The 12,031-nt window shown below is 42.0% G+C and overlaps 1 protein-coding gene across 2 annotated transcripts in view; it reads left to right on the top strand.

Annotated features, from left to right (window-relative positions):
- Positions 1–12,031, top strand: part of stau2 (staufen double-stranded RNA binding protein 2) — an 86,653-nt gene that overhangs the window by 64,755 nt on the left and 9,867 nt on the right. The gene's annotated exons all lie outside the window — the stretch shown is intronic.

Below are 12,031 nucleotides of genomic sequence, written 5' to 3' on the forward strand. Positions count from 1 at the left end.
TAACACTAACGCTAGCACTGCGCTAACGGTAACAGGGCCGGTTAAAATGAAACTTACCAGTAAATATCACTGAGACATGCCAGTAGCACAGCAGCAACACACTAACACAGCGCTAATGCTAGCGCAGCGCTAACAGGGCCAGTAAAAATCACTTTTCCACCGGTCTCATTCTTACCTTTTCCGCTCGAGTGCCCCCTTGCGGACGTTAGGAAAAAGTCCACAAATTAGTCGCATCACCGCATAAACTGCAGGGTTGAAAGCGTATGAAAAAGTCGCGGCTAGTTGGCCGGAAATTACAGTACATTCTGTACGTGTTATTACAGTCCATGTGTTTATTCGACCTTTTTGAGGAAGTGGACTTTGCCAGTTATTCATGGATCGAACATTTTAAGGTCTTCAATTTGGGTGTTTAGTACCTGGATTTACAATTTGGGGAGTCAGTCATCAGCCACTGTCTATTTTACACTCAAAAGAAATCACACTGCAAGATAAAGAGATAAAAATTCATTATGTAAGCAGCTTTGGTGTCACTTGTTATAATTTTCTCCCTCCGATATCCAACCTGAGGTTTATTGTACAAGACTAAGGTGCTGTAGTTACATAATTGTGTATAAAAAGTGAGCAGTTAATGTTCACAATTTTGTTTTGCAGTTATTTATCTTGCTGTAAAACCAATCGCTCCATTTACACTTATTCCTTTTAGTTATTTCAAAATGAGATGTATTAAGCTGTTTTTAACATTCTCTCCTGCACTTCTTAAATGTATAACCTTAATGTTGTGTGACAAAATTAGATTACTGAACAACAACAGCTGTGCTGTGATTGCGGCAAACGTGTAACGTGATTCTTCTGAAAGGAGCAAGAGAATATCCGCACCTCATGGAACATAGTAAAAGTGGTGTCTAAAGCAGAATCTCTATTAAAAGTCATTTTGCAGCTAAACAAACTGGAACAGAATCTGTTTGGAGAGCAGTCTGTTGACGGTTGTACCACTTATAAACCCAGTTTTGGTGTGAACGCGCCTAAATCCCATTTTAAAATGTGACTAAATGAGGCCCACAAATCAGTACTGACATCAAATACCTGCCGTGTCATTGATTCTGTCGTGTAAAAGGTTCTGGATTTGAACACATTCCATGTCGCTCATGGGTCAGAACTTCAAACAATTTATTGCAATTGTCCATAAGTAAGTCGAACACTGACAGTAATTGCAGCTCTATACGTTTCCATGACAGACGTGAATGTGAAGAGGCACTGAAAATTTGGTAGAACAACAATAACACACATTAATTGACCACAGTTGGTGGTTGCCGTACTTCTCGCCAAGGACATTGTTTTCCCTGCGGTCTGCCTGCCCATCAGCAAAATTACATGAGTAGTCGGTAGGTTACAATTGGGCTTTCTTTTTATAGACCCATGTGAACTGTACTAAGATCACTGGCCTTGGGGTGTCCGTTTTTTATTTTTTTTAGGTTTAGTTGAGAATTTGAAGGCTATCACTCAGACTTTACAGCCTTGTAAGTAGCCTCCCACCCAGAAAGGTGTAAATCTTATTCTTTCCACTCAATATAAGTTAAAGCATAGTATCTTCAGCTATGAATCAGGCCCAAAGTGACTCTCACTGTTCAGCAGCGGGTAGCAGCGCTTATAGTGGTGGGAGTCCAGTCATTAAAGTCCTGCGTTGGGATCACTGCTTTGTGGCAGCATACTGAGTTATGGAGATGAGCGTAACGACTGGGGAATGTTTTTCTGTCTGTCTGAGACACCCCTCTACCTTCACCTCCAACCCCTCCTCTCGCTGCTCCCCCGCTGCCGCCGTCTTCCTCTCATCTGGATGTTAACGCATTCTCGGGCCTCAAAGAGCAGACATTTTGAAACACTCAAAAACAACAGCCACATCGGGGGTTAACACCGGTTACGACTGAGGTGTCACACACTCCTGCAGTTTGTGAAAACAAAGTGTGCGTGTGTCTGCCTACCTCATAACATTATCTTCATGGTCTTGCAAATCTCTCATGGTATGAGGATGGAACACACTGATATGCTGAAGATAGCAAAATAAAACTGAAAAAATGCCAGGTTACCTAAATTTCTGTGTTGTAGGTTAAATCTGGACATATGGAATTACAGTGTTCCCTTATTTAACGCAGGGCTTACGTTCCTAAAACTAAAACCTGCTTGAGACCAAAACATAATTACCTGTTTTTCCATTTTCTTCCACTTTATAAGCATATTATAGTTTTCTGAAAGAACAAAGAGAATTTCAATGATCAATCTATGAGGTTGGACACAAATTATTAATAGCGACTCCGGCATATTTTACATTTGGTGGTATGGGTTGTTGGTGGTGCTCTTTTTTTCTTCCGGGCGAAAATATTCTTATGGACAGACATGCCACCTTCAATTATGTTGGAGAACTGAAGCCGAGACACTTTGTACGTGGTGCGACGAAACGCTGTGGGGCCTGTCGGCTGCCTCCCAATATTTGTGTGTGTGTGGGGGGGGGGGGGGTGTCAAAGCTACGGTAAGTGGCTCAAGATTTCATTCAAGATTTGTACTGCTTTTCAAAAGTGTCCAGCCTTTGTCAACATGTTCAATGGCTACATCTATTACAATTACAGGTGTACTGAAACCCCCCCACACCGTGCCTGCCACCCCTGCAGCTGCAGTCCGGTACTTAAGATGGTTGACAATGATCACCAGTCCCTTAGCCAGTCAGGATACAGAACACAATGCACATTCATACGCTGGGGGAAACAAAAAAAGCCTCCGGCTACACTGTAAAAAATTACACACACACAATCTGTGTAATAGTGAGGCCGCATTAAGTGAACCGCGCTGTAGAGAGGGAGCTGTGTATATCACAACAAATGCGGAAAATGGCATGTATGATCATAACGCCTTCCCATTCATTCACATACCACAAAGGCAGATGAAGGAAAGGTATTAGTGTCATGGCATGTTGCATGCAATGTTTGAATTGATCATTTTGGATAATTATATGAAGTGAAAGACACTAACATGCACTGTATGTGCGGATGATGTTTTTCCAATGAAAGATCAAGGCTGATGCAAATGAATATTTCCAGTCATTTTTGCAGGGATGTTCATTTCTCTTAAATGTCATTTTAAACCCTGAAAAAAGGAATCATTCCACTAAAACTTGTTTTACCTTATACTTGGATTTTTTTGCACATCTTGTTAAAATGTGACATTTGAGCAGAAATGGGCTGACTATAAAATTGTCAATTTTGGGGCGAGTGCCCACTATTTGTGGGCGCCTCGGGGGTCTGTGTAACGTATTCCAGTCTTTCTCTAAAAGTGTTTTGCTTTGATTTTCCATCATGTCAGGCTTCTTTAAGGTGCTCTCAGCATCATTCACATGATTGGATGGTGGTACATGTAAAAGCCAAACCACTTGTGAAGAATGCATCCATATGTGTGTAATGTCATCTGGATTTGTTTTCAGCGTACACTCAATGGGAAGCCACAAAACGTCATTATCTTAACACCACCTTACGCATTAAACCGCAATCTTCGGGAAGTGTTCTGCACTTCTTAGTAAGCAGAGACGTGCCACTTAATCTGCAGTTAGGTCCTTTTTGGGGCGCACGCACGCAATCACTATTGTAAGGTGATGGCGTAATGCCTTTGCTGAAATTGTGTGATTTATCATGAAAGCCTTCACGGTTGAGCTCTATTGTGGCATAGTTACTGAATAAACATGTTGTACGGGGCCTCCTTCTCCTTTGGGGTATTTTCTCTTTCCTCGAATTAAATCTTTTTCATTCTTTCACCATCTCACTCCTCTCACACACAAAACACACATTTCTCCCCTGTGCCCACACAGAGTAAACGTGGAACCGTGTGAGCCTTCAGGAGGACTTTGAAATGAGACATGGCTGGGACATCAGAGGATTCTGCCATTCTCAATGAAGCCGGCTTGATTTATAAGAGAGACAGGACTGGGGGGTGGGGGGTGGGGTTGTTTCTAGAAGCACACAAAGCTATGAGGTCTTCCATTAGTACCCTGACCTCTGTTTCATGCGACCAACCACCGTATGAGAGAAGAATGGAGGGATGGATGGTGAGCATAGGGGGGACCCTTTCCTTTTTTTTTTTTGATCGTAGAAAGTCTGCTATTTGCATTTTCAAGTCAGGGAGTAGAAATGAGAAACCCAAGCTCGATCATTTGTCAGCAGCCTGGGGTGTCCTGATCCCTCTATCAGGCGTGCCCCTGCACCCGTTCTCTTTTACGGTCCTCCTTACAGTTTTACCATCTGCAATCCAATTAGTTGGCTCTTAATAACGTGTTAAAGTGCAGCACCTTCCTGGTGTTTACTGTCTGTTTGCAATGCTGTAAAAAGGTGTGAGGTGTCTCATAAAAACGTGTCCACAAATGATTAAATGCTCCCTCCCACGAGCAGCATCAGCAACTAAGAATATGGTGATAGATTCACGAGAGTATGAGCAGAGTTTCTGTTATTTTTTTTTTTTTTATTATTATTTTGAGTACAGGATAGATTGAGCATTCTTCTCGCTATGCAATTTTTTACCAATCTCATTGTTTTTAATACCTTCAAGGGCTTTCCTGTTCCTAAATAATGCAGCCAATCTATTTATTAGAAACTCCCTTGGTAGAAAGTAGTTGTACACCACACACGGGAATAAACATATTGTGAAATGAATACCTCTGTGACCATTTTACATCATATCAGTACATATTTATGCAGCAGTGGAGCGCTTGCGTTGTATTCTGCACATGTGGCCTAACCCTGCCCGTCCGTGTCAGTGCGCTTGCTCATCACATCACCCTCGCTGTGTTTTCAGACAGAATCCATAGTATTGCTCTGCTCCTGCTGAGATTTCGCCCTCTAGTTACGCTTTCCTGAAATCCCTGCATCCTTTAAATCAGCATGGCAACAGAACTACCCTTACATTCAAAGGGGCACATATGATTTTAATATGCATTATATTCCAATTTTCCTCATCCCAGTGTGTCTTTGTCTCGTTAGCACAGCCCCTGGATGTATTTGTCAGAAAGTCTAGTCAGAGGAGTTATACCTGGCAACGCCTTCCTCTTGATTTAAGCATAAAGGAATTTATTGTTTTCAGTAAACATGGTTGATATATAATCTGTCTGCGGCGCACAGTGCCAGTTGCTATAGAAACATGCAAGGGTTTTCATAACATTTCAGGCGCTCCCTTAAGCACAGTGGGTCTCAACCGACCTCTGTCACACCATAAGCAGGCCTTCGAAGCATTTCACATTGTTTCAAATACAAGATACAGCATAGATCGAGCCCATGGAGTAATGAGAAACAGCCTCGGGTCTGGTGGCAATTCATAGGAAATGATAAAACACCGCAATAGGTTTTACAGGCATGTCCTTTGTGTGTACGAGGCGATTAAACGTCAACACAGAAAGGAGGGAGCGACAGGAAGAGATCAGAGCAAAAAAGTGTAAAACACTGACTGGCTGTGTGTACTCTCTTGTTACCGGATGTCCTTGTCGAGCAGACATCCACTCTCACTCTCACTGTTGTCCCCGACATGAGAAATACAACGTTTCTGATGGGGAGTTTGGGGATTATTGCATGCAGATGGCAGTAAAATACCTTGGTCCTCTCACCTTACCCTTTATGATAACCTTCCAAAGACAGAATTCCCAAGTCGCTCTTTTTCCACACCTGTAAGACTCCCCCCTTAAATCTTGTCACCCAATTGTGTCAGTCTGATGAGTGTCTGAGGATTTCCACAAATGTTGTGTTGTAGACTTAAATCTCTTGAAGAGTTCCAACACCTCCACCCAACGCGTATAATCACCAACTTTGTATCCCAAGACTTGGCTCAGCCTAGTCTCGTTTGGTGTTTGACCCAAAAATCAGTCATCAGATTCTATTTTAGAGGAAGGACTGATTACAGCCTACCATCATTTTCCACATATTTGTTTGGTACAACAATAAAAACGGGGGGCAATATTTTATACCATTTTTAAAAAGATGGCAGTTCTTGCTGATACCCAAAATCCACCAAAAATACTGCAATATTCTTATTGCCAAAAGATGTGCGCATGTAAGACGAACTGCTTGTCGTCCTGGATCGTTTAAATAGATTACATTTTCTTAAATGTTGTTTTATAATTTGCCATATACTGTAAGTAATTAAATATTGCTGGATGCAGTAGTGGTGGTGGTGTAATTGTACATTTGCTGGAGAATTATTATATGAGTAAATGTTTCTGCACTAGAGTTGTACTGTAGCTAAAATGGTGTGCTCTTCAAAAACTTACACTTAAAGACCTGTTCGCAAATGTTAGCAATATCAGCCCCTAAAACCTTATCATGTAAACAAACGGCCAAAACAACACTCTTTGTGAACGTGTAACATGGGCCAAAACATGGAGAGTCGAGTCAAAGACTTGCTAGACAATAGAGAAGCAGGACGTCCTTGGGGACCGATCAGTATCTCTCCACTGATAAAAGAATTGTTTCTGAAGGCCGTCCGATCTTCCCATAGCTTTGTTTGTCCCCAAGGGCAATTTGAGTCTTAATAGTGCAGGATTATACATAGAAGCTTCTCCCTGTGGCATTGATAGCACATCGATCTCTGCAGGTGGATGTGATGTGATGTGACGTAACGCTAATTTGGAGTCACCGAGGAAACCTAATAAAAAGAGAGTGGAAGTCATAAAGCTGAAGCCAAAATATCCCATGATAGTTGAAATACTTTTGTGCACACATCCCATCCTCTCAAAACACCTTACATCAGTGTTTCCCAACCTTTGAGCCAAGGCATCAGTTTTCCATTGGAAAAATGACAGTACACCACCAAAGAAGTGTTGTGGTTCTCAACCACTTTCACTCAAGGGGCACAGATTTAAACATGTGCACACACACACACACACACACACACGCACGTTATTTCATTTTATTCTAAAGCCTGACCATGCATTGGATAAGATTAAGGCTGTATGCTTATGGTCATTGCCTTGTTTGAAGGTAGACCTTCAGCCAAGTCTGAGGTCCTGGGCACTCTGGAGGAGGTTTAAGTCCAGGATCTCCCTGTACTTGGCTGCATTCATCTTCGATTGCAACCAGTCACCCCACAAAACAACCCCACAGCATGATGCTGGCACCACCATGCTTCATTGTACTGGACAAGTGATGAGGAGTGCCTGATTTTCTCCGCAGATCGCTTAGAATGAAGGCCAAAAAGTTGTCTCTTGTGAATTTTATACCTCACCATCTTGGACTTCCTCCGGTGTTTTGTTTTAGCAAACTCCATGCGGGGTTTCATGTCTCTTCCACTGAGGAGACAGTTAGACCTCTCTTCCAGAATGCCCCGACTGGTGGAAGTTTGTCGTGATGTAGACTTTCTAGAACGTTCTCCCACTTCCCGACTGCATCTCTGCAGCTCAGCCGCAGTGTACTTTGGGTTCTTCTTTACTGCTCTCACCAAGGGTCTTCTCCCCGGATTGCTCAGTTTGGCTGGACAACCAGCTATAGGAAGGGTTATGGTCACCCTAAACGTCTCCAATTTCAGAATTATGCAGGGCACTGTGCTTTTAGCAAATCATTGTATTCTGTTTTTATTTAGCACAACGTCCCAACTTCATTGGAATTGGGGTTGTACATGGAGTGATTATGCGTCAGTCATAATGTTCGACTTTTTTGGTTGCGCATTGTACGAGTTCTCTGTGAGTTTGACTCGTGCATCTGTTTTCATTTTTGTTGTGCTTTTGTTGTGCTCTACTGTATATCTAGGTTGTGGTCTGTGGAGTGACTCCTTGCTCATTTTCATAGTGCAACGTGTGTAGTTAGTGCACATGAGCTGCTGATGCGTCTGTCTTACTCAGTACTGTTACTGCATAACAAGTCTATAGAGGTTGAGGGGGTACAGGCAGGTGTCCAGGAACAGTGTAAGGGGGGTACTACCCCTCCTAGAACATCCACTGCCAAACAATAATGCAACAAATTTGAATCCTGATATAAACACAATATCACAAATTTACTCAGTGTAGAGTCTAAGTCTCTTTAACTGTACTCCAGGTGAATACACAGGTTTATTGTACCTTCTGCCATTTAATGGAATATTTACAGGCACTTGTTCATGTGTCACGAGAAGCGATGGATGAGATACTTTTGTAATTCTTCAATTGTAATTTTTTTTCTGATATATTGAGTGAAATTGGATAAGTCTCATGGGACACTAGTGTATTGAGGCCCCCAGGTTGGGAGTGATCATGCTTCTGTTTGTGAGACAATACGGCTAAGGAGTCGTTGGTGATATGCTGGCCTCAAGGCAGTTTCCACAGCCCTTCACAAATTCATTCTTCAGGCTCATCTCATCTTTTATATAGACACTGATTCATCAGATATCACGGGATGAGTTTGCAATATTGAAAGTGGATTGCCTGACTCGCTGCGGGTTTCAGATTCCTTTTGCCTCTGTAGGGCTTTCATTACAAGAAGAATGTTGTCCCTTGTTGTATTAAACGTTTCATTGACTGGTCTCTTTAACAAATTCAAGTTATCCTCAATGTATTTAAAAAAAAAAAAAAAAAAGCCTTAAAGTTGGTTGGTTTGTGAAGGACTTTCTTCCCACAAGAATTTTGCAGAAAGAAAAGGAGTGAACTGGAGTTAGAAAATAGACATATTTGTTATCCCTTTAAAAACTTTTTTTAAATTAATATATTAAAGGAAAATGATATGGCCTCACTCCAATTGGCTTTAAGTTATAGGGAAAAAATGTGTATATCTTTCCTTTAACATTCACATGAGAACAAAGTACCACAGTATATTTGCTCTTTGTCTAACTTACTGTTGATCTGGTTACATAAAGACATTATGTGCTTTCTTATATGTGTTTTAAACAATTACATATGCGCAGTAGTTTCGTTTCCAATATTTGTGAATGGCAAATGACGACTGAAAATGCTTTCTTTCATCAAGTCAACTTCGTGTTTTTATTGGAATTTTTCACCCACGAAGAAGCTTACCATTGCTACGCTATTATCACACAGGTTGTCTTTGGATGTATCTGCATATCATCTCGGATGCTACGCTGACAAGGCCTGAGTGTGGTATGCGCCTCTGCCCTCGGCCTTCGCCCATATGTTCTGAATTACGCCCTAGGAGGTGCCATGCTCAGCAGCTCAATGAAGGGAGGGGATAAAGCAGGCCTCTCCGGCCCAAATGACGCATGACACGGCGCTTCGCCCCAGGCTCTTATTTATGGCTTCCCATGTCAGCGAAGGCTCGCTCCCCTGGGGAGCCTCGAGGACCCACTGGCTAAGCCCGGTTGGCCGATGAGCAGGCCAGAAGCTTTCACAGAAATACACACGCCGTCCCCTTTGGGATTTCTCATCACCATAATGTGGCAGCGTCCGCACATAACTGCGATGTATGCAGGAATCCAATACATTTCCTCATTGAGAAGTTTGTTCAGCTGTTCAAAAGCCATGGGTAATCCTCAGAGGCAAAAAAAAAAAAAAAAAAAAGTGAGGCGGCACATGTGAAGGGCTTCAGAGGAATTAACGTCATGTCAGGCCGTGGCACACACTGCTTCTTTTATCATTGGCTCTGATGTGGGAGAGGATGTGAAATCTGGAGAGAGAGTGAGGAAGCAATTTTGTGAGCAGCTCTGAATACATTTTCTCTGTAGTTACTCAAGAGTCCATGTACATATAGCACCATATTAACAAATAGATGCGTACTCTGGCAGCCCTTATGCACACACAGGTGTTCTCCATGAGCTGTCATGGACGTTCTCTGTGGTCCCAGTCCAGGCTCTAAATGTTAGCTGAGGCAAAGAAAAGGAATTTGGAGGAAATTAAAAACAAGGGATGAGAAGAAGCGAAGAAGTGACATTTATGCCAAAAGGAAAGGTCACTAACGCTATGATAAAGAAATTAACGATGTAACGATAATTGACGATGTGATGCCTGGGATCCTTCCTCCCAGGTATCAATTTCTGTGCGGTAGTAGTGGGGGGGCACTGTCATGGTTTTATGTGGCCTTTTGGAAACTGCACAATATATCCAGCTTTAGAATTATCTGACAAAAGCCACTCATTTTCCAACTTTCCAGCTCCTGTCTTTTGCCTGTAAAGCACCCTGTTTGAAATCCACTCTGGTCATTGTTTAGTCTAGCGGACATCCCTTAGATCATCCTCTTCAGAGGCCTTCCTAGATGCGTTTCATGTTGAAGGGTCCTCCCACTTTGGCAAGGCTCTGTAATCACAACTCTCTGGAACATTGTAAAGGTCTCGGAAGATTAGCAGAGTATGACGATTGATTTTTAAATTGAGTGACAAAAGACAATTTGTCTAATAAAACTGAATCAACTTCACTGTCTAGGATAAATAATGGGAAAATGCTCACTCATCGGTATATAGAACCTCACTGCTGAGGCCCACTTCCTTTTTTTGACTGATAGAGTGAATATAAGCATGTATATATTTACTTCAATGCACCTGCATCACTGTTTATTCGCTGAAAGGCTCTTAATGTCTCTGATGACCGGAAGAGTCGACGCACTCACTTTGTCATTTATATCTGTGTTTATTATATCTCCTTTATTGTATTTCTCCTCACCCCCACATACAGTTTGTGTTTACGATGCTTCACCTACAACCGTGAGGAGCTACTAATTTTTCTGAATAATGCATCCCCGAGGAGATGGGCAGAGGGGTGGGAGTGTGCAAAATTAAAGTGAAGCAAGTTAGATGACTGAATGGGACAGGAGATTTTTCCCTTCATTGATTATAGGTAATGTGTGGTTATTTGCCAATGGACCAACAAACGATTGTTAGAAAACTGTAATTATTAGTTCACATTCAGCCTTCAAATGCTGCAACGAACACGAGTGAAGTCATCGCCACTGTGATCATAAGATTACAATTTCACCATCCCAACGCCCTCAGTCTGCTTGTTGGAGACAATGTTCCTTTTTCTGATTTACACACAATTTGAACACTGTGCAAAAAAGGGAGTAGAACTCTCAACTTCCTGTATGTGAATTGTGAAATTGATCCGGCTTGAGACCAGCAACAAGCTGCTCGTGGAACAGCCGGTGGCCAACATGGGTACGGAATTACTGACAAAAGTAATGTTGTATTCATTTTTATTTATTATTGTTTATAGTTTTGTCATTTTTTTTATCTCTTATGTTTTATGTATGTTCGATTTCTATGATTGTATAGCACTTTGTTTAGCTTCAGTTGTCATTTAAAACTGGATTATAATTCCCAAGATGAGAGCCTGCCAGTGACAATCATGGGCTGGAGCAAAAAAAATCTGTTGGGTTTGGTAAGACCAAATTCTTGTGGATCTGAAGCTGTTTAGTAGCGACAGAAATATAGCAGGATTATCTTAAGACCAGGTCAATGGGTTTAACCTCAAGAGGGTGTCTGCAACTAGATAAAAGCCAAGGCAGCACATCCACTAAGACAAGGGAACTCCAGACAAGAATAATATCCCCCTTGACTTGAACATTCAGAATTTCTAGACAGTAGGAGATGGTATCATCAGCTAAATTTCCACCAATCAGCACAGTTCAGTTTGAGATGGGGTAATTTTTTTTCCAATTTTCTCCATTGTACATATGATTGCTTGATATTTGATTGGTGTACAGCACACATTCATTGTAATAACTTCTTTCTTTCGGCTTGTCCCTTTCGGGGTCGCCACAGCGTGTCATCTCAGATGAACGCATATATATGTTTGGCACAATTTTTTTTTTTTTTTTTTTTTTTTTTTTACGCCAGATGCCCTTCCTGACGCAACCCTTCTCAGGGAGTGGAGGCCCCAGTGGGATATGAACCCACAACCCCTGGTTTACCAAACCAGTGCTCTAACCACTGAGCTACGGGGCCTCACATTCATTGTCTGTAATAACAGTGTGGTGTTGAAGATTACTTTTACATCTCCTCAGTCATCTTAACTAGGCCTTTCCTATATGCTTCACGAGAACCAGGCAGTCCTGTAGCGAGAAGTGACACAGGAGTCCGATTTGTCTGGGTCAATGTG

The sequence above is a fragment of the Syngnathoides biaculeatus genome, chromosome 19 (assembly GCF_019802595.1).
Source record: "Syngnathoides biaculeatus isolate LvHL_M chromosome 19, ASM1980259v1, whole genome shotgun sequence".
Lineage (NCBI taxonomy): Eukaryota > Metazoa > Chordata > Actinopteri > Syngnathiformes > Syngnathidae > Syngnathoides > Syngnathoides biaculeatus.